The 27,919-nt window shown below is 43.1% G+C and overlaps 1 pseudogene across 1 annotated transcript in view; it reads right to left on the bottom strand.

Annotated features, from left to right (window-relative positions):
• Window positions 1–15,789: 15,789 nt before the first annotated feature.
• LOC106612756 (Fanconi anemia group J protein homolog) overlaps window positions 15,790–27,919 on the bottom strand; it is a 42,152-nt pseudogene continuing 30,022 nt past the window's right edge. Inside the window, exons 11-12 of the transcript XR_014378666.1 lie at window positions 16,554–16,741; window positions 15,790–16,117 (exon numbers count right to left, since the gene is read on the bottom strand). The product of XR_014378666.1 is annotated as a Fanconi anemia group J protein homolog (transcript). The remainder of the gene's footprint in view (window positions 16,118–16,553; window positions 16,742–27,919) is intronic.

Here is a 27,919-nt window from a genome sequence, read left to right as displayed (position 1 = left end):
GCATCTCTCCTCCGGAACGTACCCCTCCCACTCCACGAGGTACTGAAGGCCCCTCGCCCGACACCTCGAGTCCAGGATGGCTCGAACAGCATATGCTGGGGCCCCCTCAATGTCCAGAGGGGGTGGAGGAACCTCCCGCACCTCAGACTCCTGGAGTGGACCAGCCACCACCGGCCTGAGGAGACACACATGGAACGCGGGATTAATACGGTAATCTGGGGGAAGCTGTAACCTGTAGCATACCACGTTCAGTCTCCTCAGGACTTTGAATGGCCCCACAAACCGCGGGCCCAGCTTCTGGCAGGGCAGGTTTCGGGTCGAGAGCCAGACCCGGTCCCCCGGTGCGAACACCGGGGCCTCATTGCGGTAGCGGTTGGCGCTCGCCATTCTGTCGCCTCACGGCCCGTTGCAGGTGCACATGGGCGGCATCCCAGGTCTCCTCCCAGCGCTTAAACCATTCGTCCACCGCAGGAGCCTCGATCTGGTTCTGATGCCAAGGTGCCAGAACCGGCTGATACCCCAGTACGCACTGGAAGGGAGAGAGGTTAGTGGAGGAGTGGCGGAGTGAGTTCTGGGCCATCTCTGCCCAGGGGATGAATGCCGCCCACTCCCCTGGCCGGTCCTGGCAATATGACCGCAGAAATCTACCCACATCCTGGTTTACTCTCTCCACCTGCCCGTTACTCTCGGGGTGAAAACCCGAGGTGAGGCTGACTGAGACCCCCAGACGTTCCATGAACGCCCTCCAGACCCTGGACGTGAACTGGGGACCCCGATCAGAGACTATGTCCTCAGGCACCCCGTAGTGCCAGAAGACGTGAGTGAACAGGGCCTCCGCAGTCTGTAGGGCCGTAGGGAGACCGGGCAAAGGGAGGAGACGGCAGGACTTAGAAAACCGATCCAGGATTGTGGTGTTGCCCTGTGAGGGAGGAAGATCCGTCAGGAAGTCCACCGACAGGTGCGACTACGGACGTTGTGGAACGGGTAGGGGTTGTAACTTCCCTCTGGGAAGGTGCCTGGGAGCCTTGCACTGGGCGCACACCGAAGCAGGAGGAAACATAAACCCTCACGTCCTTGGCCAAGGTGGACCACCAGTACTTCCCACTAAGAGAGCGCACTGTCCAATCGATGCCAGGATGACCAGAGGAGGGTTACGTGTGGGCCCAATAGATCAACCGGTCACGGACAGCAGACGGAATGTACAGACGCCCAGCTGGACACTGGAGAGGAGTGGGCTCTGTACGTAACGCCCGCTCGATGTCCGTGTCCAGCTCCCACACTACCGGTGCCACCAGGCAAGAGGCCGGGAGTATGGGAGTGTGATCCATGCACCGCTCCTCTGTGTCATACATCCGGGACAGTGCGTCTGCCTTAGCGTTCTGGGAACCTGGTCAGTAGGACAGGGTGAACACCAAACGGGTAAAAAAACATGGCCCACCTTGCCTGGCGAGGGTTCAGTCTCCTCGCCGCCCGGATGTACTCCAGATTGCGGTGGTCAGTCCAGATGAGAAAAGGGTGTCTCGCCCCCTCAAGCCAATGTCTCCACGCCTTCAGAGCCTTGACGACAGCCAACAGCTCCCGGTCCCCCACATCATAGTTTTGCTCCGCCGGGCTGAGCCTCTTCGAAAAGAAGGCACAGGGGTGGAGCTTCGGTGGCGTACCCGAGCGCTGAGAGAGCACGACTCCTATCCCAGCCTCGGACGCGTCCACCTCCACTATGAACGCCAAAGAGGGATCCGGATGAGCCAGCACGGGAGCCGAGGTAAACAGAGCCCTCAGGTGACCAAAAGCCCTGTCCGCCTCAGCCGACCACTGCAGTCACACCGGTCCCCCGTTCAGCAGTGAGGTAATGGGAGCCGCTACCTGACCAAAGCCCCCGGATAAACCTCCGGTAGTAGTTGGCAAACCCTAGAAACCGCTGCACTTCCTTTACCGTGGTGGGAGTCGGCCAATTACGCACGGCTGAAATGCGGTCACTCTCCATCTCCACCCCTGAGGTGGAAATGCGGTACCCTAGGAAGGAGACGGACTGTTGGAAGAACAGACATTTCTCAGTCTTGACGTACAGGTCATGCTCCAACAGTCGACCAAGCACCCTGCGCACCAGGGACACATGCTCGGCGCATGTAGCGGAGTATATCACAATATACACTACTACACCCTGCCCGTGCAGGTCCCGGAAAATCTCGTCAACAAAGGCCTGGAAGACTGATGGAGCATTCATCAACCCGTACGGCATGACGAGGTACTCATAGTGCCCTGAGGTGGTACTAAATGCCGTGTTCCACTCGTCCCCCTCCTGGATACGCACCAGGTTGTAAGCGCTCCTGAGATCCAATTTTGTGAAGAAACGTGCCCTGTGCATTGACTCGATCGCACTGGCGATGAGAAGCAGTGGGTAACTGTACCTCACCGTGATCTGATTGATACCCCGATAGTCAATACACGGGCGCAGACCTCCATCCTTCTTCTTCACAAAAAAGAAACTCGAGGAGGCAGGTGAAGTGGAGGGCCGAATGTATCCCTGCCCCAGGGACTTGGAGACATATGTTTCCATAGCCGCCGTCTTCTCCTGTGACAAAGGATACACATGACTCCTGGGAAGTGCTGCGTCTACCAGGAGATTTATCGCACAATCCCCCCGTCAATGGGGTGGTCATTGAGTCGCCTTCTTCTTACAGGAGAGCCAAATCGGCATATTCTGAGGGGATGCGCACGGTGGAGACCTGGTCTGGACTTTCCACCGTAGTCGCACCGATGGAAACCCCTACACACCTCCCTGAGCACTTTCGTGACCACCCCTTGAGAGCCCTCTGTTGCCACGAAATAGTGGGGTCATGACAGGCCAACCAGGGTAGGCCCAGCACCATGGGAAACACAGGAGAATCAATAAGGAAGAGACTGATTCTCTCCTTGTGACCCTCTTGCGTAACCATGTCTAGTGGAGCGATGGCCTCCCTAATCAGCCCTGACCCTAATGGTCGACTATCTAGGGCGTGCACAAGGAAGGGCATTTCCACAGGAACAAGGGGGATCCCTATGGGCAAATGAACGTTCAATAAAATTCCCAGCTGCGCCTGAATCTACGAGCGCCTTATGCTGGGTATGCGAGGAAAACTCAGGAAATTTAATAAACACATACATGTGAGCAACAGGGGGCTCTGGGTGAGCCTGGTGCCAACTCACCTGGGGTGACATGATAGTGCCCTGCCTGCTGCCTCGACTCCCTGAGGAACCCCCCCAGCACCGACTAGCAGTGTGCCCTCTGCGGCCACAGATGGTGCAGGGAATGGCCCCTCCTCCGGTCGCCCTAATCACACCACCTCCCAGCTCCATGGGCATTGGAGCGGAGTTGCTGGGGGATGGAACTGACAGGCCCCGATCCGGACGTCCGCGGGTAGCCAGCAGGTTGTCCAGTCGGATGGACAGGTCCACCAGCTGGTCCAACGTGAGGGTGGTGTCTCGGCAGGCCAACTCCTGACAGATGTCCTCGCGCTGACTGCACCGGTAGTGTTCGATCAGGGCCATGTCGTTCCATCCCGCGCTGGCAGCCAGGGTCCGGAAGTCCAAAGCGAAATCCTGCGCGCTCCTCGTCCCCTGCCTCAGGTGGAACAGACATTCACCCACCGCTCGACCCTCAGGCAGGTGGTCGAAAACTGACCGAAAGCGGCGGGTGAACTCTACGTAATGGTCCAACGCCACGTCTCCCTCATTCCATACGACGTTGGCCCTCTCCAGGGCTTTGCCTGAGAAGCAGGAGACGAGGGCGGACACGCTCTCACGTCCCGAAGGAGCCAGGTGGACGGTCGCCAGGTAGAGTTCCAGCTGGAGAAGGAACCCCTGGCATCCAGCAGCCGTCCCATCATACTCCCTCGGGAGCACGAGCCGAATCCCGCTGGAACCAGGTGAAGGAGGGGTGGACAGTGGGGCCTGATGGAACGGGGCTGGTGGAGGCGTTGGAAGACCTCCTTCTCTCTCCCATCTATCCATCGTCTGCAGCACGCGATCCATGGCGGTGCCCAGACGTTGCAACATGGTTGCATGCTGTTGGACGCACTCCTCGACCGCCAAAGGGGAGCCGTCTGCTCCTGCTGACTCCATTTCTGGTGAGTGATTCTGTATTGCGTCTGTGTGTAGCTGGTGTAGATGAGTCAGGTGCAGCACAGCAGATATGAGTAATGTACGCAATTTTACTCAACAATAATCACAATACACATCAATAAATCCAAGGCCACAATAACGGACCGCAATACAATAAACAATCACTCACAAACAAACATGGGGGAACAGAGGGTTAAATAATAAACAAGTAATTGGGGATTGAAACCAGGTGTGTAAGACAAGGACAAAACAAATGGAAAATAAAAAATGGATCGGTGATGGCTAGAAGGCCGGTGACGTCGACCGCCGCCCGAACAAGGAGAGGGACCGACTTCAGTGGAAGTCGTGACATCCATTCTGTTTATTTTTTATCCTGAAAAACTCCCATCCTTAATGATTACAAGCATACCTATAACATGACACAGCCTCCACTATCCTTGAAAATATGGAGTGGTAACTCAGTACTTTGCCCCAACGATACGTCTTTGTATTCAGGTCAAAAAGTTAATTGCAAACAGGATGCATATTTTGGAATATTTCTTATTCTGTACAGGTTTCCTTCTTTTCCCTCTTTCAATTAGGTTAGTATTGTTGATTAACTACAACATTGTTGAGCCATCCTCAGTTTTCTCCTATTACAGCCTTTAAACTCTGTTACTGTTTTAAAGTCACCATTGGCCTCATAGTGAAATCCCTGAGTGTTTTTTTTTCCTCTCCGGCAACTGAGTTAGGAAGGATGACAGGATTTTTGTAGTGACTGGGTGTATTGATACACCATCCAAAGTGTAATGAATAACTTTACCATGCTCAAATGGATATTCAATGTCTGCTTAAAAAAAATGTTATCTACCAATAGGTGCCCTTCTTTTTGAGGCATTGGAAAACCTCCCTGGTCTTTGTGGTTGAATCTGTGTTTGAAATTCACTGCTCAGGGACTGAGGGACTTTACATATTGTATGTGTGGGGTACAGAGATGAGGTAGTCATTCAAAAATCATGTTAAACACTATTATTGCACACAGAGTGAGTCCATGCAATTTATTATGTGTCTTGTTAAGCACATTTATATTCCTGAACTTATTTAGGCTTGCCTTAACAAAGGGGTTGAATACTTATTGACTCATGACATTTCAGCATTTCATTTTTAATTAATTTGTAAAAATGTCAAAAAACATAATTTCTCTTCGACACTATGGGGTATTATGTGTAGGCCAGTGACACAAGATCTCTATTTAATACATTTTAAATTCAGGCTGTAACACAACAAAATGTGGAAAAAGTTAATGGGTGTGAATACTTTCTTCAGGCACTGTATACATCATATTTAGCGGAAATTTTATCCACACATTTATATGAATGAATCGTAATGAATTTGCCTTTTTGATGCTGTCATTCCAAATAGATACAGTATGTACAGCGTCTACAGAAGAGTGAGAAAGTGTACACAGAACCAACAAACTAAGCCACTTCAACAGGTCAATTGTATTGATTTATTAACATTGATTAAGGGTAGAGTAAATTGACTTAAAGCAGGTCTCTATTCTCTCCAAAGAGCCGAATAATAGTACTGATTGACTGGTAGGGGATGATAGCTCACTGTTCAGCTCATAATAAAGACCAATCAATTACCAGCCAAATGGACATGCTAGTAGAGTAGAGTTATTCAGCAGACTTCTGTCTCAGGGACCTCTGTATCTGGGTAGCAATGAATGGTAGAGAAAAGCAGGCTGCTGATACCTAAAATTGCTGTGTCAGACTAAAACGATTGCATTTTGACAAAGGTGTTATTGGAGGGTTTTTGGCTTCAAATTTGGATTAAAAGAAGATCTGGATTTTTTTGTGAAAACATAGTTGTTTCACGTTGTCAAATATGTCTAATTATAGGTGGCTGTAATATGTCTGTAATACTGGTTGTCTGTAATCTTTCTGTTATACTGACATATTGACATGGTGTGGATCCAGGTTTTTACTCCCCATAGATCAGAATAAAAACGCTTATTGGCTGAAGAAGATTTAGACTGGAATTAGAAGGAATTAGACTGATAATCTTCAATCAATCGTCAAATCCGCAACTATGCTATAGTTCATCACTAAATTCTGTTTTCTACTGTTAGAGAAAATGTTGAGTAAACTTTTGTTTTAGCCTAACTTTGTATCAAACAAATCTAACTTTGAATTGTAACTACTGGTCCTTAATGTGGAAAACTCATACATTTGCTTTCCCTAACTAATTGGGAAAATTCTCAAAACATGTCTGGTGTTTCACATTGTTCTGGTCTGCCAATGAAAATGGTCTAATTTATAATAAGTGGCTGATCTGGATAGCTGGGTCTGTGGGGGCGGATCATCAGCATCTCTAAGTTGTTAAGGGCCTTTTGCAATCTGTCTGCATGCACAGCTGCCAGAGCCGCCAGATCTTGGCTTGGGTCATAGGTTTGAAGCCCACGGGCCAATAAACCCTAATAATCCCCAGATTTCTATTAGAGATTCCATGGAATTAGACACCTAATCTGCCTATGCCATTTCGTAAGTAGCCTGATCTTGGTATAGACATCCTCTGTTTGGGCTCCTCTTAGGGTGTTTACTCCGTAAGCTCACTAATAAGATAAGTGTGATTGCGACTACCATTTGTCAGCTAAGGAGGATCCTTAATCTAAAAAACTTGATGCATTTGATGCATAGTTTATGTTTCCTGAGACAGCAGGAGAGCAATATGAACTGGCATTAATCCATCCACAGCCACCTCACTGCTGTATGGTAAGGTTATCCAGGGGCATTCACACAGACAAGGTCCACAATAGTCCAATAAACAACTTAACTATTGCTGTATTTAATTGAAATAAAACAGGAAAGCTCTGAATTTTCTCTGACACGGGAAAAACTATCTGTGGTTAGTTCTACAATACCGTAGTTTTTTTTGTTTTTACCAAGCAAACAAATAAAAAATGGAGCATTGAATCCAACCAACCATATTCTTTATCCTATCCTATCTTTTGTCTTTGGTCACAAGACCATTGATAGAAGATTACCAGTCTAAATCCCCAATCTTATTTTCTACAGCCGATAAGCTTTTTTATTGTTTTCTGGCTGTAAAAACCTGGATGTAGGCCACGCCATGTCAAGTAGCTATAAACAGACAGATTACATGGATTAGCCACCTTTAATAACAGATTATTCCACACCTGGGGCCTCATTTATCAAAGGTGTGTACACACAAAAAAGTAAACCTTGTGTGCTCCAGTTTTCCTCCAAAGGTTGGTATTTATCAAATTTGAACTTGATGGGAACGTGTGTGTATTTCCACACACACCTCAAACCATTAGTACACACAACTTCTAGTGGTTGAAGAATTGTATTGCAAGTAAATACTGTTATTTTGGGGAAATATAGGTCGTTGTTGACACTATATGGAAGTAATTAATGGTAATAAAGAAATTCATTTTTTAAAATTTTTATTACAAAAAAAATGCATTTGACGTTGGCAAGGAGATCCCGTAACTGGGCTTGTAGGCCTAAGATGATATGTTTATTTCATTATATAAATCATAATCATATTGCAGGATAAGTCTCTCCTTTTCTAACATTATTGTTTTATTCCCGCTACTATACAACAAATATTACCATTTATCCATCCCTCATTCAAGCCTGATTAAAAGTAAATAGATCAGTATCCTATTTAAAATATTTGACATTAGGTAGGCTACAGTACTGCTGTGCGATAGGAACGTGACATCAGCCTATTTAATCTCAGAGCCTGTACCAAACCAGGAGACAGAAAAACAATCATATATTGAAAAATGTAATATTGAACAATAGTTTATCTTTGCATAGACGTGTGGGCTGTAGCATTTAATTGCAGAATGCATGACCAGTGTTTGGCACATGCATGTTTAGTTTGAAAAAGTCACTGTACAATATCAAAACATTCTCCCTACACCTCTACACAGAAATGAGATCAAATTTACCATTGTGCTTTCTTTTAGAAACTGTCATCATGGCCAAGTTCCAACATTTCCAAATCATACAGCAAATGAAGGCATTTTTGTTACCATAAAAAGTGAATACAAGTTAGGGTTGCAATGCTCTTTTACGTGCGCAAAAATATAGTAACATTCAGATTGATCAATGAAAACGTGTGTATATGATTACATCGAATATCGTGATAGTTCACATTGACAATATATCGTGAAGACGATTTATCGTGATTTGCAAGACTATACTCTATTTGAACTTTACAAATCAAAATGGAGCAGTTTCATCAGTTAGGCTGTATGAATATGTTGAAAATAAAGTCTAAATTAATTGACTAAGCCTTATTTTTTTGCCATACTAAGATTATTTAATAAGAATGCGACTATAATATCATCATAAATAAGCACAAGAATTGCACAGTCTGTATTTATCAAGTCAATAATGGCCCAAAACGATAATATCGGATATTGCGATATTTGGAGTAGCATATCGTAGAAGAGGTCTCTGAAAATATCAGCCAACCCTATGTGGGATAGTTTGATAAATCCCAATCATTTGTTGCGTACGCAAATCCTAGAATATCCACGTGCGACACAATTGAGTGAGATTGATAAATGAGGCCCCAGATCTCCCCCCAAAACACAAACCCTGCCCTCTTAAACCAACCCCCAATACAGTAGGATTTCTTGGAAACACTTTTTCTTATACCACCCCATGGCCATATATAGTGTGCACAACACCTGTCCCTACAGTTCCAGCCACAAGTCTCTCCCCACAGCTGCTAAATATGACACTTTGTCATTCTCAAAAGCAAACAATCCATAGACACAAGCTTTGTCACCTCATGGCATGGTGGTGAGAGCCCGTGGGGTCGATAGCCTACTGGCCGTTTTCTATTGTTTAATCCAACGCTCGCGTTGGATTAATACCTAGTGGAGCATGAAGGTGGTCTGTGTCCCAAATGGTACTGTATCCCCTATATAGTGCACTACTTTTGACCTAGGGCCCACAGGGTCCCGACAGTGTACTATATAGGGCAGGGTCCCCAATTTAATTTAGCCATGGGCCTATTTTTCCTTGAGCGGATGGTCGGGAGGCCGGAACAGAGTTATAAATAATTTGCACACTGCACATTGACTGCAAGAATCCTAAACAGATATAGTATCTGACAAAAACAGAATAATTTCCAACCTTGATTACATTGGGATACGATCATGAACTCAGCAAAAAAAGAAATGTCCCTTTTTCAGGACACTGTCTTACAAAGATAATTCGTAAAAAAAAATCCAAATAACTTCACAGATCTTCATTGTAAAGGGTTTAAACACTGTTTCCCATGCTTGTTCAATGAACCATAAACAATTAATGAACATGCACCTGTGGAACAGTCGTTAAGACACTAACAGCTTACAGACGGTAGGCAATTAAGGGCAGTTTTGAAAACTTAAGACACTAAAGAGGCCTTTCTACTGACTCTGAAAAACCCCAAAAGAAAGATACCCAGGGTCCCTGCTCATCTGCGTGAATGTGCCTTAGGCATGCTACAAGGAGGCATGAGGACTGCAGAAGTGGCCAGGGCAATAAATTGAAATGTCCGTACTGTGAGATGCCTAAGACAGCGCTACAGGGAGACAGGACGGACAGCTGATCGTCCTCGCAGTGGCAGACCACATGTAACAACACCTGCACAGGATTGGTACATCTGAACATCACACTTGCGGGACAGGTACAGGATGGCGGCAACAACAACTGCCCGAGTTACACCAGGAAGGCACAATCCCTCCATCAGTACTCAGACTGTCTGCAATAGGCTGAGGGAGGCTGAACTGAGGACTTATAGGCCTGTTGTAAGGCAGGTCCTCACCAGACATCACCGGCAACAACGTCGCCTATGGGCACAAACCCACAGTCGCTGGACCAGACAGGACTGGCAAAAAGTGCTCTTCACTGACAAGTCGCGGTTTTGTCTCACCAGGATGATAGTCAGATTCGTGTTTATCGTCGAAGGAATGAGCGTTACACCGAGGCCTGTACTCTGGAGTGGGAACGATTTGGAGGTGGAGGGTCCGTCATGGTCTGGGGCGGTGTGTCACAGCATCATCGGACAGAGCTTGTTGTCATTGCAGGCAATCTCAATGCTGTGCGTGACAGGGAAGACATCCTCCTCCCTCATGTGGTACCCTTCCTGTAGGCTCATCCTGACATGACCCTCCAAGCATGACAATTCCTCCAGCCATACTGCTCGTTCTATGCGTGATTTCCTGCAAGACAGGAATGTCAGTGTTCTGCCATGGCCAGCGAAGAGCCCGGATCTCAATCCCATTGAGCACGTCTAGGACCTGCTGGATCGGAGGGTGAGGGCTAGGGCCATTCCCCCCAGAAATGTCCGGGAACTTGCAGGTGCCTTGGTGGAAGAGTGGGGTAACATCTCACAGCTAGAACTGGCAAATCTGGTGCAGTCCATGAGGAGGAGATGCACTGCAGTACTTAATGCAGCTGGTGGCCACACCAGATACTGACTGTTACTTTTGATTTCAACCCCGTTTTTGTTCAGGGACGCATTATTCCATTTTTGTTAGTCACATGTCTGTGGAACTTGTTCAGTTTATGTCTCAGTTGTTGAATCTTATGTTCATACATGTTACGTTTGCTGAAAATAAACGCAGTTGACAGTGTGGATGTTTCTTTTTTTTCTGAGTTTATATGCCATTCTATTTATGAGTAGGAATACTAGGGAACAGATTTCCTTAATTAAAATCACTTTGAGCACATTTCCTGGTGATTTTACAGTCTATGTCCAAGAGTGAAAATGATATATAAATAAAGCCTATTGGGTTTCCCCTGACAGCAAATAGAGTGCCATTTAGGACCCAGCAATGGTCTTTTATTAGGACTGAGACATGATCCTGCCTGGTCGTTGTAACTGAATCATCACCAGCGGCAAGCTGCCAGTCTCTCATCTCTGCTGTAACAAAGCACATTAAGAAAACACACTTGGTGTGTTCGAGCCCTGTTCATTATGTGGATGTAATGAGTAATTATTTAATGTGTGTGTCACACAGCAGCTACGCCAGTTATATGGGGTGGGGCAGCTACTGGGATGCGTCATTGGTGTGAAGATGAAAACAAAGCAACAGACCGGACAAAAAGATGCCAATCAGCATCACACCAATGACAGGAATAAAACACACAGACGCACTCAGTCGCCATATGGAGTAACTCCTCCTTAACAACTTGCTAAAACTGATTAACATGTCAAAATGACAAGAGGTTGCTGATGCCAAGCAAACATGAACATGCTGGCTGGAGTGTGTTGAGGTCATATGAATAGAAGATTTTATTACTCTGCCATTTTCAGTCATGTCCCCCGTCTTTGACTTTCCCTAAATACAGTACATTCGGGAAAGTATTAAGACCCTTTGACTTTTTCCTCATTTTGTTACGTGACAGCCGTATTCTAAAATGGATTTAAAAATATATATAATTCTCAATCTATACACAATACCTCATAATGACAATGCAAAAACAGGTTTTTAGAAAGGTCTGCAAATGTATTACAAATAAAAAACGGAAATATCACATTTACAAAAGCATTCAGAGCCTTTACTTAGTACTTTGTTGAAGTACCTTTGGCAGCGATTACAGAGTCTTCTTGGGTATGACGCTACAAGCTTGGCACACCTGTATTTGGGGTGTTTCTCCCATTCTTCTCTGCAGAACCTCTCAAGCTCAGTCAGGTTGGATGGGGAGCGTCGCTGCACAGCTATTTTCAGGTCTCTCAAGATATGTTTGATTGGGTTCAAGACCGGGCTCTGGCTGGGCCACTCAAGGACATTCATATAGACTTGTCCCGAAGCCACTCCTGCATCACCTTGGTTGAGTGCTTAGGGTCGTTGTCCTGTTGGAAAGTGAACCTTCTCCCTAGTCTAAGGTCCTGAGTGCTCTGGAGCAGGTTTTCATAAAGGATCTCTGTACTTTGCTCCGTTCATCTTTCTCTCGATCCTGACTAGTCTCCCCATCCCTGCCGCTGAAAAACATCCCCACAGCATGATGCTGCCACCATCATGCTTCACTGTAGGGATGGTGCCAGGTTTCCTCCAGACGTGACTCTTGGCTTTCAGGCAAAATAGTTCAATCTTGGTTTCATCAGGCAAGTGAATCTTGTTTCTCATGGTCAGAGTCCTTTAGGTGCCTTTTGGCAAACTCCAAAATATTTTTATCTGGACACGTTCTGTCTTTGATATTGCTACTATGCAAGTACTATCACTGTACTATTTACACCTTCTGTATCCTGTTCATGTGACAAATAAACTTCGATTTTATTTGATATAGCATGTGTTTACCACATGGCCTCACATTTGAATCCTTAAAGGGATGTGTGGGACTATGTCTTAAGACGGTTTGAACTACACTGAAAGGGTGTAGATAAAGAAGAGCTCTCCAGTAGGTGTACCAAAACATTCAAGGTTAACCCTAACCCTTTCAAAGCAGAATTACTTTCCCATTGTTCCTCAACTGCAGTGGACGATATACCATTTTATAACTCTGGGTCTCTACTTTTATCCAATGTAAAAAACACAATTTCAAATTTTGCTACCCAAGACCAAAGCGAGGCAGTTGGTCACATACGTAGCTTAAGAAACAAGGTTCATTAAATCAATAATTTGCTAGTAACAGATGACATTCATATTCTGACAGTCTCTGAAACGCACTTAGATAATATCTTTGATGATACAGTGGTAGCAATACTTGGTTATAAGATCTACAGAAAAGACAAATGCCAAAGGTGGAGGGTGTGGCTGTTTATATTCAGAACCACATTCATGTAAAGATTAGAGAGGATCTCATGTTAAATACTGTTGAAGTAATATGGCTACATGTTCATCTGCCTCACCTAAAGCTCATTCTGGTGGGAAGATGCTATAGACCACCAAGTGCTAACAGTCAGTACCTGGATAACGTGTGAAATGCTTGATAATGTATGTGATATCAATAGAGAAGTATATTTTCTGGGTCATTTAAATATTGACTGGCATTCATCAGGCTGCCCACTCAAGAGAAAGCTTTAAACTGCAACTAGTGCCTGCAACCTGGTTCAGGTTATCAAGCAACCTACCAGGGTAGTTACAAACAACACAGGAATTAAATAATTAACATGTATTGATCACATCTTTACTAATGCTGCAGAAATGAGTTTGAAAGCAGTATCAAAATCCATCGGATGTAGCAATCACAATATAGTAGCCATATCTAGGAAAACCAAAGTTCCAAAGGCTGGGCCTAATATAGTGTATAAGAGGTCATAGAAGAAGTTTTGTAGTGATTCCTATGTTGCTGATGTAAAGAATATTTGTTGGTCTGTGGTGTGTAATGAGGAGCAACCAGACGCTGCACTTGACACATTTATGAAATTGCTTAACCCAGTTACTAATAAGCATGCATCCATTAATAAAATGACTATAAAAACTGTTAAATCCCTGTGGATTGATGAGGAATTGAAAAATTGATTGGTTGAGAGGGATGAGGCAAAATAAATGGTAAATAGATCTGACTGTACAAGCGATTGGCAAACGTACTGCAAATTGAGAAATCATGTGACTAAAATGAATAAAAAGAAGAAACTACACTATAAAACAAAGAATGATATTGCCAACTTCTTTCATGATTTTTTTCTTAGGTATGACATGCCAGCAACAAATGCTGACACTGTACATTCAAGTATATCTGACCAAATTCTGAAAGACAAGCATTGTAATTTAGAATTCCATGAAGTAAGTGTGGAAGAAGAGAAAACAATTGTCTATCAATGAGAAGCCACCGGGGTCGGACAACTTGGAAGGAAAATTACTGAAGATAATAGCGGACGATATTGCCACATCTTCAATTTAAGCCTACTAGAAAGTGTGTTCCCTCAGGCCTGGAGGGAAGTAAAAGTCATTCCCCTACCTAAGGATAGTAAAGTCCCCTTTACTGGCTCAAATAGCCTACCAATCGGCCTGTGGTGCTCCCGAGTGGCGCAGCGATCTAAAGCACTGTAGCTCAGTGCAAGAGGCGTCACTACAGTCCCAGGCGGCATCACATCCGGCCGTGGTAGGCAGTCATTGTAAATAAGAATTTGTTCTTAACTGACTTGTCTAGTTAAATAACAGTTCAATTTAAAAAAATTCTAGTTATCAACCCTTTGTAAACTTCTGGAAAAATGTGTGTTTGACCAGATACAATGCTATTTTACAGTAAACAAACTGTCAACTAACTTTCAGCACGCTTATAGGGAAGGACATTCAACAAGCACAGGACTTACACAAATGACTGATGATAGGCTGAGAGAAATTTATGATAAAAAGATTGTGGGGGCTGTTTTGTTAGACTTCAGTGCGGCTTTGACATTATCAATCATAGTCTGTTGCTGTAAAATTGTATGTGTTATTGCTTTACACCCCGTTATATTGGGGATAAAGAGTTACATGTCTAACAGAACACAGTTCTTTAAATGGAAGCCTCTCCAAATAAAATCCAGGTAGAATCAGGATTTCCCCGGGCCCCTCATTTATCAATGTTGCGTAGAAAAGCTTCTAAATGAACTCATACAAAGAAAGTGTAGAATGTTCGCAAGTACAAAAAAGTTGGTATTTATCAATTGCTCGTACGCTTGATTTACACACAACTGTAAGTATTTTGCCTTTATAAATCAGACACATTCTAAAACACTGCTAGTGCATGTGAAGTCTCATTTACATAAAGAACCTCCCTAAATTACCATTTATGCTCACAAACTTTCCCTTTGAAGCTGCAAGAAATGTCACACATTTCTGTCAGCCAACATGGAGAAAAAAACTTCTCCGACACAGAAATATAACTTTTGATCACTGAAGTGGAAGCAAAACAAGCCATACTTTTTGGAGCCCTCAGCAATGCTTGGGAGCAGGTTAAAGCTGTGGTAAAATCTGCCTCATCTGAGTGCAGAACAGTTCATGAAATTAAAAAGAAATGGTTTGATTTAAAATCATATGCAACAACAAAAGCATGATGATCCACAAAAGGGATATAAGTGCAACAGGACGAGGGCAGAATGACTCTTCACTGTCTGCTATGGACCAGCACATTGGCAGCATAATTGGAGAGACCTCAGTGTCTGGCATCATTTGTGATGGTGGTACTGAGGACCCTCTCCCAGACCCTGAAGGAATACCAGACACACCAACCGATGGTGGTACTGAGGACCCTCTCCCAGACCCTGAAGGAATACCAGACACACCAACTGATGGTGATACTGAGGACCCTCTCCCAGACCCTGAAGGAATACCAGACACACCATCTGATGGTGGTACTGAGGACCCTCTCCCAGACCCTGAAGGAATACCAGACACACCAACTGATGGTGGTAGTGAGGACCCTCTCCCAGACCCTGAAGGAATACCAGACACACCAACTGATGGTGGTCTGAGGACCCTCTCCCAGACCCTGAAGGAATACCAGACACACCAACTGATGGTGGTACTGAGGACCCTCTCCCAGACCCTGAAGGAATACCAGACACACCAACTGATGGTGATACTGAGGACCCTCTCTCAGACCCTGAAGGAAAACCAGACACACCAACTGATGATAAGTCAAGCTTTAATTTCGCAACCATATTCAGACATGGACCACATCTAAATATTTTTTCTTGACAATAAATATAACAAATATATATAGAACAAAATAAATATAACGGGGCGGCAGGTAGCCTCGTGGTTAGAGCGTTGGACTTGTAACCAAAAAGTTGCAAGATCGAATCCCGAGGCCTCTCCTCTGTAAAAATCTGTTGTTCTGCCCCTGAACAAGGCAGTTAACCCACTGTTCCTAGGCCATCATTGAAAATAAGAATTTGTTCTTAACTGATTTGCCTAGTTAAATAAAGGTAAAAAATAAAATAAATAAATAACAAAACATGAAATCTTGACAGACGTGGGTCATTTGCCTGACCCCTCATTCCCAGGCCGACCAGAAGGGTATACTCTTTGGTGAGCGCTTCAGCTGCACCGCATGTTTTGACTGACGCAGTCCTGAAAGAACAAGAGAGCAACACATCAATTCTTGGACTCAAACAGCAGCGGAGGATGTATGCAACAGCCTGAGAGAGATAAATCAATAATTGAAAGAACTTGTTGATTGTGTCAAACATATGAGACAAATTCTGGTGCAATGTAAATGTGTTTTCTTTGTTGATTTGATTACAATATTTGGAAGAACAGATACGTAAAACCGTTGTATGATATTGACTCTTGTCCTCAGTGCCCGGGCTATGGGTGGTGGGAAACACTCCCTGTCAGGCATGGGCTCATCAGGTCTGGGTGGATCATTCAGTGGAATGCCATTTTTGATTGCAATGTTGTTGAGCACACTGCACGCCTTGACAATGTAACAAACCTCAAAAGGAATTTGCACATTGTATTACATTCACGTAATGGCATTTGAAAGAATGTCATTTCAGAAGCAAACCTTGCTAGGCTGGTTTTTGAAGTGTGCTTCCTGTCCCAGACAAGCACAGCCAATGCCCTTTCAGCAGGCCTATGGTGCGTTCCACTGTTGTTCTGGTGCGTGGGCTTGGTTGTACCTTGCCTTTTGTTGGTTTGAGGGGTTTGTGAGGGGAGTCATCAGCCATGTTCTTAACGGGTAGCCCTGGTCTCCTGCAGATATGAACACAACATTCAGATATTGTTTCCCAGTAGAGGTCTAACATGGCAAATAAAGCCATCCATCCTCAACAGCTCCTTCCTGGAGATTAAGGCCGACTGAACTGTTCTGCACAATGAAGGGTAAAACAGTCAGAGGTCACCAAGCGCAACATAGCTTCAGCGTGTAAATCAGCTAGAAAGATGTGTCGGCATCAAGTAATTGTCTCTGGCCCCCTCCCAGTTAGGGGGAGTGATGAGCTCTACAGCAGTCTCACAACTCAATCGCTGATTGAAAACTGTTTTCTGCCCCTCCCAAAAGATAGAATTTGTAGGAAATTGGCCCTCTTTCTGGGACTCACCCACAAACACGACCAAGCCTGGCCTGTTGAGGAGTGACGGACTCCATCCTCGCTGGAGGGGTGCTCTCATCTTATCTACGAACATAGACAAGGCTCCAACTCCCTTACCTCCACAATGAAATAGGGTGCAGGCCAGGCAGCAGGCTGTTAGCCAGCCTGCCAGCTTCATGGAGTCTGCCACTAGCACAGTCAGTGTAGTCAGCTCAGCTATCCCCATTGAGACTGTCTGTGCCCTTGACCTAGGTTGGGCAAAACTAAACATGGCGGTGTTCGCCTTAGCAATCTCACTAGTATAAAGACCTCCTCCATTCCTGCCATTATTGAAAGAGATCGTGATACCTCACATCTCAAAATAGGGCTACTTAATGTTAGATCCCTCACTTCCAAGGGAGTTATAGTCAATGAACTAATCACTGATCATAATCCTGATGTGATTGGCCTGACTGAAACATGGCTTAAGCCTGATGAATTTACTGTGTTAAATGAGGCCTCTCCCCCTGGTTACACTAGTGACCATATCCCCCGCGCACCCCGCAAAGGCAGAGGTGTTGCTAACATTTACAATAGCAAATTTCAAATGTACAAAAAAAATATATATGTTTTCGTCTTTTGAGCTTCTAGTTATGAAATCTATGCAGCCTACTCAATCACTTTTTATAGCTATTGTTTACAGGCCTCCTGGGCCATATACAGCGTTCCTCACTGAGTTCCTATCGGACCTTGTAGTCATAGCAGATAATATTCAGATTTTTGGTGACTTTAATATTGACATGGAAAATTCCACAGACTCACTCCAAAAGGCTTTCAGAGCCATCATCGACTCAGTGGGTTTTGTCCAACATGTCTCCGGACCTACTCACCGCCACAGTCATACTCTGGACCTAGTTTTGTCCCATGGAATAAATGTTGTGGATCTTAATATTTTTCCTCATAATACTGGACTATCGGACCCCCATTTTATTACGTTTGCAATCGCAACAAATAATCTGCTCAGACCCGAACCAAGGAGCATCAAAAGTCGTGCTATAAATTATCAGACAACCCAAAGATTCCTTGATGCCCTTCCAGACTCCCTCTGCCTACCCAAGGACGTCAGAGGACAAAAATCAGTTAACCACCTAACTGAGGAACTCAATTTAACCTTGCGCAATACCCTAGATGCAGTTGCACCCCTAAAAACATTTGTCATAAGAAACTAGCTCCCTGGTATACAGAAAATACCCGTGCTCTGAAGCAAGCTTCCAGAAAATTGGAACGGAAATGGCGCCACACCAAACTGGAAGTCTCCGACTAGCTTGGAAAGACAGTACCGTGCAGTATCGAAGAGCCCTCACTGCTGCTCGATCATCCTATTTTTTCCAACCTAATTGAGGAAAATAAGAACAATCCGAAATTTATTTTTGATACTGTCGCAAAGCTAACTAAAAAGCAGCATTCACCAAGAGAGGATGGCTTTCACTTCAGCTGTAATATATTCATGAACTTCTTTGAGGAAAAGATCATGATCATTAGAAAGCAAATTATGGACTCCTCTTTAAATCTACGTATTCCTCCAAAGCTCAGTTGTCCTGAGTCTGCACAACTCTGCCAGGACCTAGGATCAAGGGAGACACTCAAGTGTTTTAGTACTATATATCTCTTGACACAATGATGAAAATAATCATGACCTCTAAACCCTCAAGCTGCATACTGGACCCTATTCCAACTAAACTACTGAAAGAGCTGCTTCCTGTGCTTGGCCCTCCTATGTTGAACATAATAAATGGCTCTCTATCCACCGGATGTGTACCAAACTCACTAAAAGTGGCAGTAATAAAGCCTCTCTTGAAAAAGCCAAACCTTGACCCAGAAAATATAAAAAACTATCAACCTATATCGAATCTCCCATTCCTCTCAAAAAATGTTTTAAAAGTTGTTGTGCAGCAACTCACTGCCTTCCTGAAGACAAACAATGTATACGAAATGCTTCAGTCTGGTTTTAGACCCCATCACAGCACTGAGACTGCACTTGTGAAGGTGGTAAATTACCTTTTAATGGCGTCAGACATAGGCTCTGCATCTGTCCTCGTGCTCCTAGACCTTAGTGCTGCTTTTGATACCATCGATCACCACATTCTTTTGGAGAGATTGGAAACCCAAATTGGTCTACACAGACAAGTTCTGGCCTGGTTTAGATCTTATCTGTCGGAAAGATATCAGTTTGTCTCTGTGAATGGTTTGTCCTCTGACAAATCAACTGTAAATGTCGGTGTTCCTCAAGGTTCCGTTTTAGGACCACTATTGTTTTCACTATATATTTCACTTCTTGGGGATGTCATTCGAAAACATAATGTTTCACTGCTATGAGGAAGACACACAGCTGTACATTTCAATGAAACATGGTGGAGCCCCAAAAATTGCCAACACCATGCTCTACCAACTGAGCTACAGGGAAGGCTAACATCTGCGTAACATTGCAAAGATCAGACATTTTCTGTCCAAAATTGATGCAGAAAAATTAATCCATCCTTTTGTTACTTCTAGGTTAGACTACTGCAATGCTCTACTTTCCGGCTACCCGGATAAAGCACTAAATAAACTTCAGTTAGTGCTAAATATGGCTGCTAGAATCCTGACTAGAACCAACAAATTTGATAATATTACTCCAGTGATAGCCTCCCTACACTGGCTTCCTGTTAAGGGCTGATTTCAAGGTTTTACTGCTAACCTACAAAGCATTACATGGGCTTGCTCCTATCTATCTTTCCGATTTGGTCCTGCCGTACATACCTACACGTACGCTATGGTGACTAAGACGCAGGCCTCCTAATTGTCCCTAGAATTTCTAAGCAAACAGCTGGAGGCAGGGCTTCCTCCTATAGTGCTCCATTTTTATGGAATGGTCTGCCTACCCATGTGAGAGACGCAGACTCGGTCTCAACCTTCAAGTCTTTATTGAAGACTCATCTCTTCAGTAGGTCCTATGATTGAGTGTAGTCTGAAGGTAAACGGAAAGACACTGGAGCAACGAACCGCCCTTGCTGTCTCTGCCTAGCCGGTTCCCCTCTCTCCACTGGGATTCTCTGCCTCTATCCCTATTACAGGGGCCGAGTCAATGGCTTACTGGTGCTCTTCCATGCCGTCCCTAGGAGGGGTGCGTCACTGACGTGGTCTTCCTGTCTGGGTTGGCGCCCCCCCTTGGGTTGTGCCGTGGCGGAGATCTTTGTGGGCTACATGGTGCTTGCCTACGGAGCTGTGAGGGGAACGGTACCTCTGTACCTTCAGGCTCTGATCAGGCCCTACACCCAAAGAAGGGCACTGCGTTCATCCACCTCTGGCCTGCTCGCCTCCCTACCTCTGCGGAAGCACAGTTCCCGCTCAGCCCAGAAAACTGTTCGCTGCTCTGGCACCCCAATGGTGGAACAAGTTCCCTCATGACAGCGGAGTCAATCACCACCTTCCGGAGACACCTGAAACCCCACCTCTTTAAGGAATACCTGGGATAGGATAAAGTAATACTTCTAACCCTCCCCCCCAAAAAGATATAGATGTACTATTGTAAAGTGGTTGTTCCACTGGATATCATAAGGTGAATGCACCAATTTGTAAGTCGCTCTGGATCTCTCTCTCTCTCTCGTTGGTTGCAGATATACAATAAAATATGCCTTGGAAAACAAAATCTACTACTAAGCCAAGTGTCGCTCTCAGCAAAAAAAATCTGCAGCTCATTGAAAACACGCTCCCTGCGTAATGCAGCATTGTGACTTGCCATTTTGGACGAGTCACAATGCCTCAGTGTTGCCTTTTATATTATTTAACCGGTTTAACTAAACTGCCTCAAACCTTACATTCCACTCTCTTTCTAATTGACTTTATTATTCAATTAGGCTTAAATGGTTTCATGTTTATGAATTCGATAGCATCCTGAGAAAACTACTAGTAGCTTAAGTGTCTATAAAATAAATACATGAATAAACTATTCATGTATGATCTTTTTTCTTCATGGTTTATGATTTGATCCAGTATGTCAATCTTTTCTCCATTTGGTGAATGGTCATTAGCAGTTTGCATACGCATGGTGTGCTTAAGTTTACACACATTCTCAAGTACAAATTCATAAATCCCACACTTTGCTTAGAAATGATCGCACACATGGTTTACCAACATTTCTGTTCGTTCACAACATTGATAAATGAGGGCTCAGGGCAGCTGTCTAGGCCCCTTACTTTTTCAATCTTTACTAACGACAATGCCTTTTCAGTGTGTCTATCTATGAGGATGATTCAATACTATACATGTCTGCTACAACAGTGACTGAAATGACTGCAACACTTAAAGAGCTGCAGTTAGTTTTAGAATGGGTGGCAAGGAATAAGTTAGTCCTAAATATTTCAAAAACTAAAAAAGCATTGTATCTGGGACAAATAATTCAGTAAACCCTAAACCTCAACTATATCTTATATTGAATAATGTGGTATTGAGCAAATTGAGACTAAACTGCTTGGAGTAACCCTGGATTATAAACTGTCATGGTCAAAACATATTGATACAACAGTAGCTAAAATGTGGAGAAGTCTGTCCATAAAAAAGCGCTACTCTACCTTCTTAACACTATCAACAAGGCAGGTCCTACAGGCCCTAGTTTTGTCGCACCTGGACTACTGTTCAGTAGTGTGGTCAGGTGCCACAAAGAGGGACTTAGGAAAATTGCAATTGGCTTAGAACAGGGCAGCACGGCTGGCCCTTTGATGTACACAGAGAGCTAACATTAATAATATCCATGTCAATCTCTCCTGGCTCAAAGTGGAGGAGAGGTTGACTTCATCACTACTTGTATTTATGAGAGGTATTGACATGTTGAATGCACAGAGCTATCTGTTTGAACTACTGGCACACAACTCGGACACCCATGCATACCCCACAAGACATACCAGAGGTCTCTTCACAGTCCCCAAGTTCAGAACAGACTATGGGAGAGGCACAGTACAACAGACATGACTACATGGAACTCTATTTCACATCAAGTAACACATCAAGCAGTAAAATGTGATTTTAAAAACAGATAAAAATACACCTTATGGAACAGTGGGGACTTTGAAGCAACAAACATAGGCATAGACACACGCATACAAACACTATACACACACACGTACACATGGATTTTGTGCAATCGATATGTGGTAGTAGAGTAGGGGCCTGAGGGCACACACTAATATGTTGTGAAATTTGTTGTGAATGTATTGTAATGTATAACTGATCAAGGATGATCAATGGAAACAGGATGCACCTGAGCTCAATTTTGAGTCTCATAGCAAAGGGTCTGAATACTTATGTAAATAAGGTGTCTGTTTTTTATTTTTAATATATTAGCATAAATGTCTAAAAACCTGTTATCGCTTTGTCATTATGCGGTATTGTGTGTAGATTGATGAGTAAAAAAGATTTAATACATTTTAGAATAAGGCTGTAATGTAACAAAATGTGGAAAAGTCAAGGGTTCTGAATATGTTTCGAATTCACTGTAAGTCTATTCACCACACTGTCGTTCTTAGAATTAAGATTTCACAAATTGAGTTTGTGTTATAAGAAATTTTAGGAGGACATGTCATTTGGCTGTAACGTAACAAAATGTGGGAAAAGTCAAGGGGTCTGAATACTTTCCAAAGGCACTGTATATGTGATCATATCCAAATGTAAGCTAGGTTTGAAATGATGTTTTAGTCAAATATTATATATCTGTTTGAGTTTCTTGCGGTCAATTTGCAGTCTACAAATTATTTGGAATTATGTTACGTCCCCTGACCATCCACTCCAGAATTTCTTTGGGCCCACGGTTGAATCTGATAATTCCTGACCTAAAGACAATTTCAATGGGGGAACCGGAGTTCTGACATTTTGACCTTGCTATTTTGACGCACCATTTTTGACCAGGGTGCTAAAAGTAGAAAATACAGTGCAACGGAGGGAGATGAGGACGTAGGATAGGCTAAGTGAGCACATTTAATGTTGACAATGTTTGCTATGTTGCAGTTTTCACAATAGTTTGTTTGCTAAAGTTAAAACCAGTTTGCTTATTTGTTACATTGTGGTTAAAATTATGAATGTAAATCATACTCGTAATGAATTAATCAGATGCATTTTGTGAGCTTGTCATTTTTCCAACGCACCTATAACATTCGTAATTCATCAAAACTGTCAAGTATAAGCATATTGAGACTATAATATCGTTCAGATTAATGATTGGATTTGATTATAAGGACATAGGGTAAAGAAAACAGTTTTCACATATCACCCACTTGAACTGACCCATATTTTCCTGCATTCTAGAACACTTAGTGGACTTGTATTTATTGTCTGTTTAATTAGAATGTAGGTGAAATTTATTAAAATGCAGATTTGTTTTTAAAAATGCTGACCCTTTAAAGCTAATGGGAAAGGTCTGTAACACGGAACCCAAACCGGCTGCGCGTGTGCGCCATCGTGCATACATTTATTTTGTCCCCCCACACCAAACGCAATCACGACACGCAGGTTAAAATATCAAAACTAACTCTGAACCAATTACATTAATTTGGTGACAGGTCGAAAAGCATTAAACCTTTATGGCAATTTAGCTAGCTAGCTTGCAACTTGCTAGCTAATTTGTCCTATTTAGTTAGCTTGCTGTTGCTAGCTAATTTGTCCTGGGATATAAACATTGAGTTGTTATTTATTTTACCTGATATGCACAAGGTCATCTACTCCGACAATTAATCCACACATCAAACGGTCAACCGAATCGTTTCTAGTTCTTTCCTCCTTCTACGCTTTTTCTTCTCTTAACTTCATATTGCGATTGGCAACTTTCATAAATGAGGTGCATTACCGCCACCGACCTCGTACATCTTTCAGTCACCCACGTGGGTATAACCAATGAGGAGATGGCACGTGGGTACCTGCTTCTATAAACCAATGACGAGATGGGAGAGGCAGGACTTGCAGTGCGATCTGCGTCAGAAATAGAACTGACTTCTATTTTAGCCCTTGGCAACACAGACGCTCGTAGGCGCACGCGAGCAGTGTGGGTGCAAATTGAATAATATAAATTACAACATTTATTTTGCGACGCGAGCGTAGTCAGCCTGTAAGAAATGTGCCTTACGTGTCGACACATTGAACAAACCGAGCTGAAACACAGATGTGTATCGATTGACAGGGATGTATCGATCGCCTAAATATCGATGTAACATAGACAACAAAAAAAAAATCCTGGTCGTAGCGTTTTGCCGGTATTCACACTAGCGATTAGTATTTTGTATCTATGCGCTCTCTTACAAACCTTTCGGTACGGTGTTGAACAACTACATTTTCTTTAAATCAATTAGTAATCATGTTAGAGAAGAATTGTGGGCATAGTGGGAAATGTTTATACATTGTTCACATGAGAAGATCAAACTTTCATTTCTAATTTTCTACAACTAGCCTACCATCCCAGTTATAAATCAGAGTTATTGTTTGGTCAGCTCAGGACAGAACTTTCCTAGACACTGCAGCGAATTTGTTCTGACCTGAGTTGACCAGTCAATCAAGGCCAAGGCTTACAATCAGAAAGAGGAAAGCTGGAGAGTACAGCCTGGTCTTGTTACCTCTAGCCCAGGGGTGTCAAACTCATTTTCCCCATGGGCTGCATTCACTCTTCACCAAGGTCAGGAGGGCCATACTTAAAATGGATTATTTCCTTTGGTTCAAAATGTGCAAATCATAGTCCTCTATCTAACACTTTTGGAATTTTCGATGCTCCCTGAGTATCTAGATGGACAGAGTGAAGAGACTAAATGTAGGTCCAGTAGGCCTATCATTTCTACACAGTTTTGATTTTGTTTTAGTAATTTCAATGTCAATGTAAAAAAATAAATTAAAAAATATTTTATTTTTTCAAACCACCCGTGGGCCGATTTGAATCGGCTAGCGGGCCTTGAGTTTGACACATGTGCACTAGCCTATATAATCAGCATAACAGGTAATAAACCACAAATAATATAAGCTATAACCTCTGTTTACGCCGAAACAAGTCATTAAAATCCTGTTCTAAAAACAGTATTGTTAATGACAAATGTGCTCACCGTCACCCCAAAGCTTTTGCAGAGGGGCATCTCTGTAATCTCTCATCTCTCAAATGAACCATTAAAAAAGCAGTTTAGGAGTGATTAAGCCATTGCAATCGATTAAGACTTGGCAGCAGCCGCATCTACCGACGGGTCAATAACGGCTTGTTAACTCAGTCACAGGTGACAACTTGGAATAAGTTTTCAGTCCGTCATCAATATCAGACAGATTATGGGAGATATAATTAAATAATTATCCTGCCACTGTTGTGTCGTTGGTATTGATTTATTCGACCAAATGTCTCGCCACTCTATCCCATGCATAGCGTAGCATAGCATATGGACGCTAGGAAGCAGACAGAGTTTGAGTCCCAAATTGCACCCTATATACCTAATGGGCCCTGGTCTAAAGCAGTGCACTAAAATATATTCAGGTAGGCTAGTTGAGAACAAGTTCTCAGTTACAACTGCGACCTGGCCAAGATAAAGCAAAGCAGGGCGACAGAAACAACAACACAGAGTTACATGGAATAAACAAGCGTACAGTCAATAACACAATAGAAAAAAGAAAGTCTATATACAGTGTGTGCAAATGGCATGAGGAGGTATTGCAATAAATAGGCCATAGTAGCAAAGTAATTACAATTTAGCAGATTAACACTGGAGTGATAGATGAGCAGATGATGATGAGCAGATGGTGTGTAAGTAGTGATACTGGTGTGCAAAAGAGCAGCAAAGTAAATAAAAACAATATGGGGATGAGGTAGGTAGATTGGTTGGGCTATTTACAGATGGACTATGTACAGCTGCAGCGATCGGTTAGCTGTATAGGGAGCCATTTGGGATGTGTACACAGAGGCACAAGTGACAAACACCAACGGAAACGGACTGCCCTAAGAACATATAAAATACATTTAAAAAACAGTACAGTAGCCCTTTGTCTAGCACATGTACTGCAGTGTGAGGACGTCAAAAATATGGCCTGTTATTAAACCTCTTAAATGTAACTGCATGTAATCAAAATGTAATCCCCCAAAGTTATTATTTATCATGACAGGGTCATAAACAATAACTAGTAATGCTGCATAATCTAAGAAAGGTTAAAATCTCACCTTTCTGGTAAAATGTTACTTTTGAGGACACAAGCTCAAGTACATGAAAATATTACTTCTTTTATATGATGTATTTTTTAACAAAACTGCATGAATAAGGCTTGAAATCAGTAATATGTTTTCTAAATATAGTATAATCCATTAAAAAAATTACTAACTATAAGATTTCACCTTCCTTATAACTGTAGAAAACATTTGTATATTTAGAGTTTGAGAAAATGCATATTTTCTAAAGTTCTCTCTTGATCAAAACGTCCATCTCATTGCTGTGAACTTCTCAGAGCTCTAGCTTGGCTTCCTGAACTCGTTAGGAACTCATCATTAAATCTTGTCCATCTATGACAAACTAAGTGTTTTTTGTTTAAAATCTATACTGAACAAAAATATAAACAACATGTAAAGTGTTGGTCCCATGTTTCATGAGGTGAAATAACAGATCCCAGAATTTTTCCACATGCACAAAAAGCGTATTTCTCAAATATGTTGTTCGCAAATTGCTTACATCCCTGTTAGTGAACATTTCTTATTTGCCAATATAATCCACCCATCTGACAGGTATGGCATATCAAGAAGCTTATTAAACAGAATGACACAGGTGCACCTTGTGCTGGGGACAAACTGAAGAGTATTTCTGTCTGTAATAAAGGGGCTGGTTCGAATCCCCGAGCTGACAAGGTAAAATTCTGTCGTTCTGCCCCTGAACAAGGCAGTTAATCCACTGTTCTCCGGTAGGCCAACATTGTAAATAAGAATTTGTTCTTAACTGACTTGCCTAGTTAAATAAAGCCCTTCTGTGTTGAAAAACTCCTGATTGAAGGGCATGGCTCCCGAATGGGGGGGCCTATGCCCTCATAGGCCCACCCATGGCTGCGCCCCTGCCCAGTCATGTGAAATCTGTAGATTAGGACCTAATAAATGTACTTCAATTGACTGATTTCCTTATATGAACTGTTACTCAGTAAAATCAATGAAATTGTTGAATGTTGCGTTCATATTTTTGTTCAGTATATTAATCATATTAAATCACTGGATATAAATCAACATCGATAAAACGACACTCTCCTGATGCGTTACAAGTGACGTAAGGTTCAGCCAGTAGTTGGACATCCCAGCTTTAAGTGGTGTCAGATTTCACATCCTGCAGTAGAGACATACGCCTGTGTCCATGAGAATCAGGGCAACCACTCAATGCAAGACATTTCGATCTATGGTGTCCACATATTGATTTATAAGCAAACCGGTACCATAACGGTAATTTTATATCATTATTAAGTTCAATATTTACAGCATATTTCTGAACACAAAAGAGAGGGCCAGATATTGGTTACAATGCCACCTCCAACTGTCACATTGGTTACTGAACCCACACTTCAAACCCACAGTAACATATGAAGATAGTACACTGTTATTTTCTAAGTGCAGAACAAAAGAGATGTCATTACATATGTTATACAGTCAATTATACCTCTCATTCCTAGAACTGATTAGAACCGTTATGGTCAGGTTTACGTTACTGTCCTGATCATGATGCAAACATTTGGGGCACATTGACTTCAGTTGGTTTCTGGTTAGAAAATGCTGATATTAATGGTTAGTGCAAACTTTGGGAACAGAATAATGGCACACACAAACTTGGCATCTGCACTGTTCAAGAAA

The sequence above is a fragment of the Salmo salar genome, chromosome 09 (assembly GCF_965601325.2).
Source record: "Salmo salar chromosome 09, fSalSal1, whole genome shotgun sequence".
Classification (NCBI taxonomy): Eukaryota; Metazoa; Chordata; class Actinopteri; order Salmoniformes; family Salmonidae; genus Salmo; species Salmo salar.
This window is presented reverse-complemented; position numbering and strand designations above follow the sequence as displayed.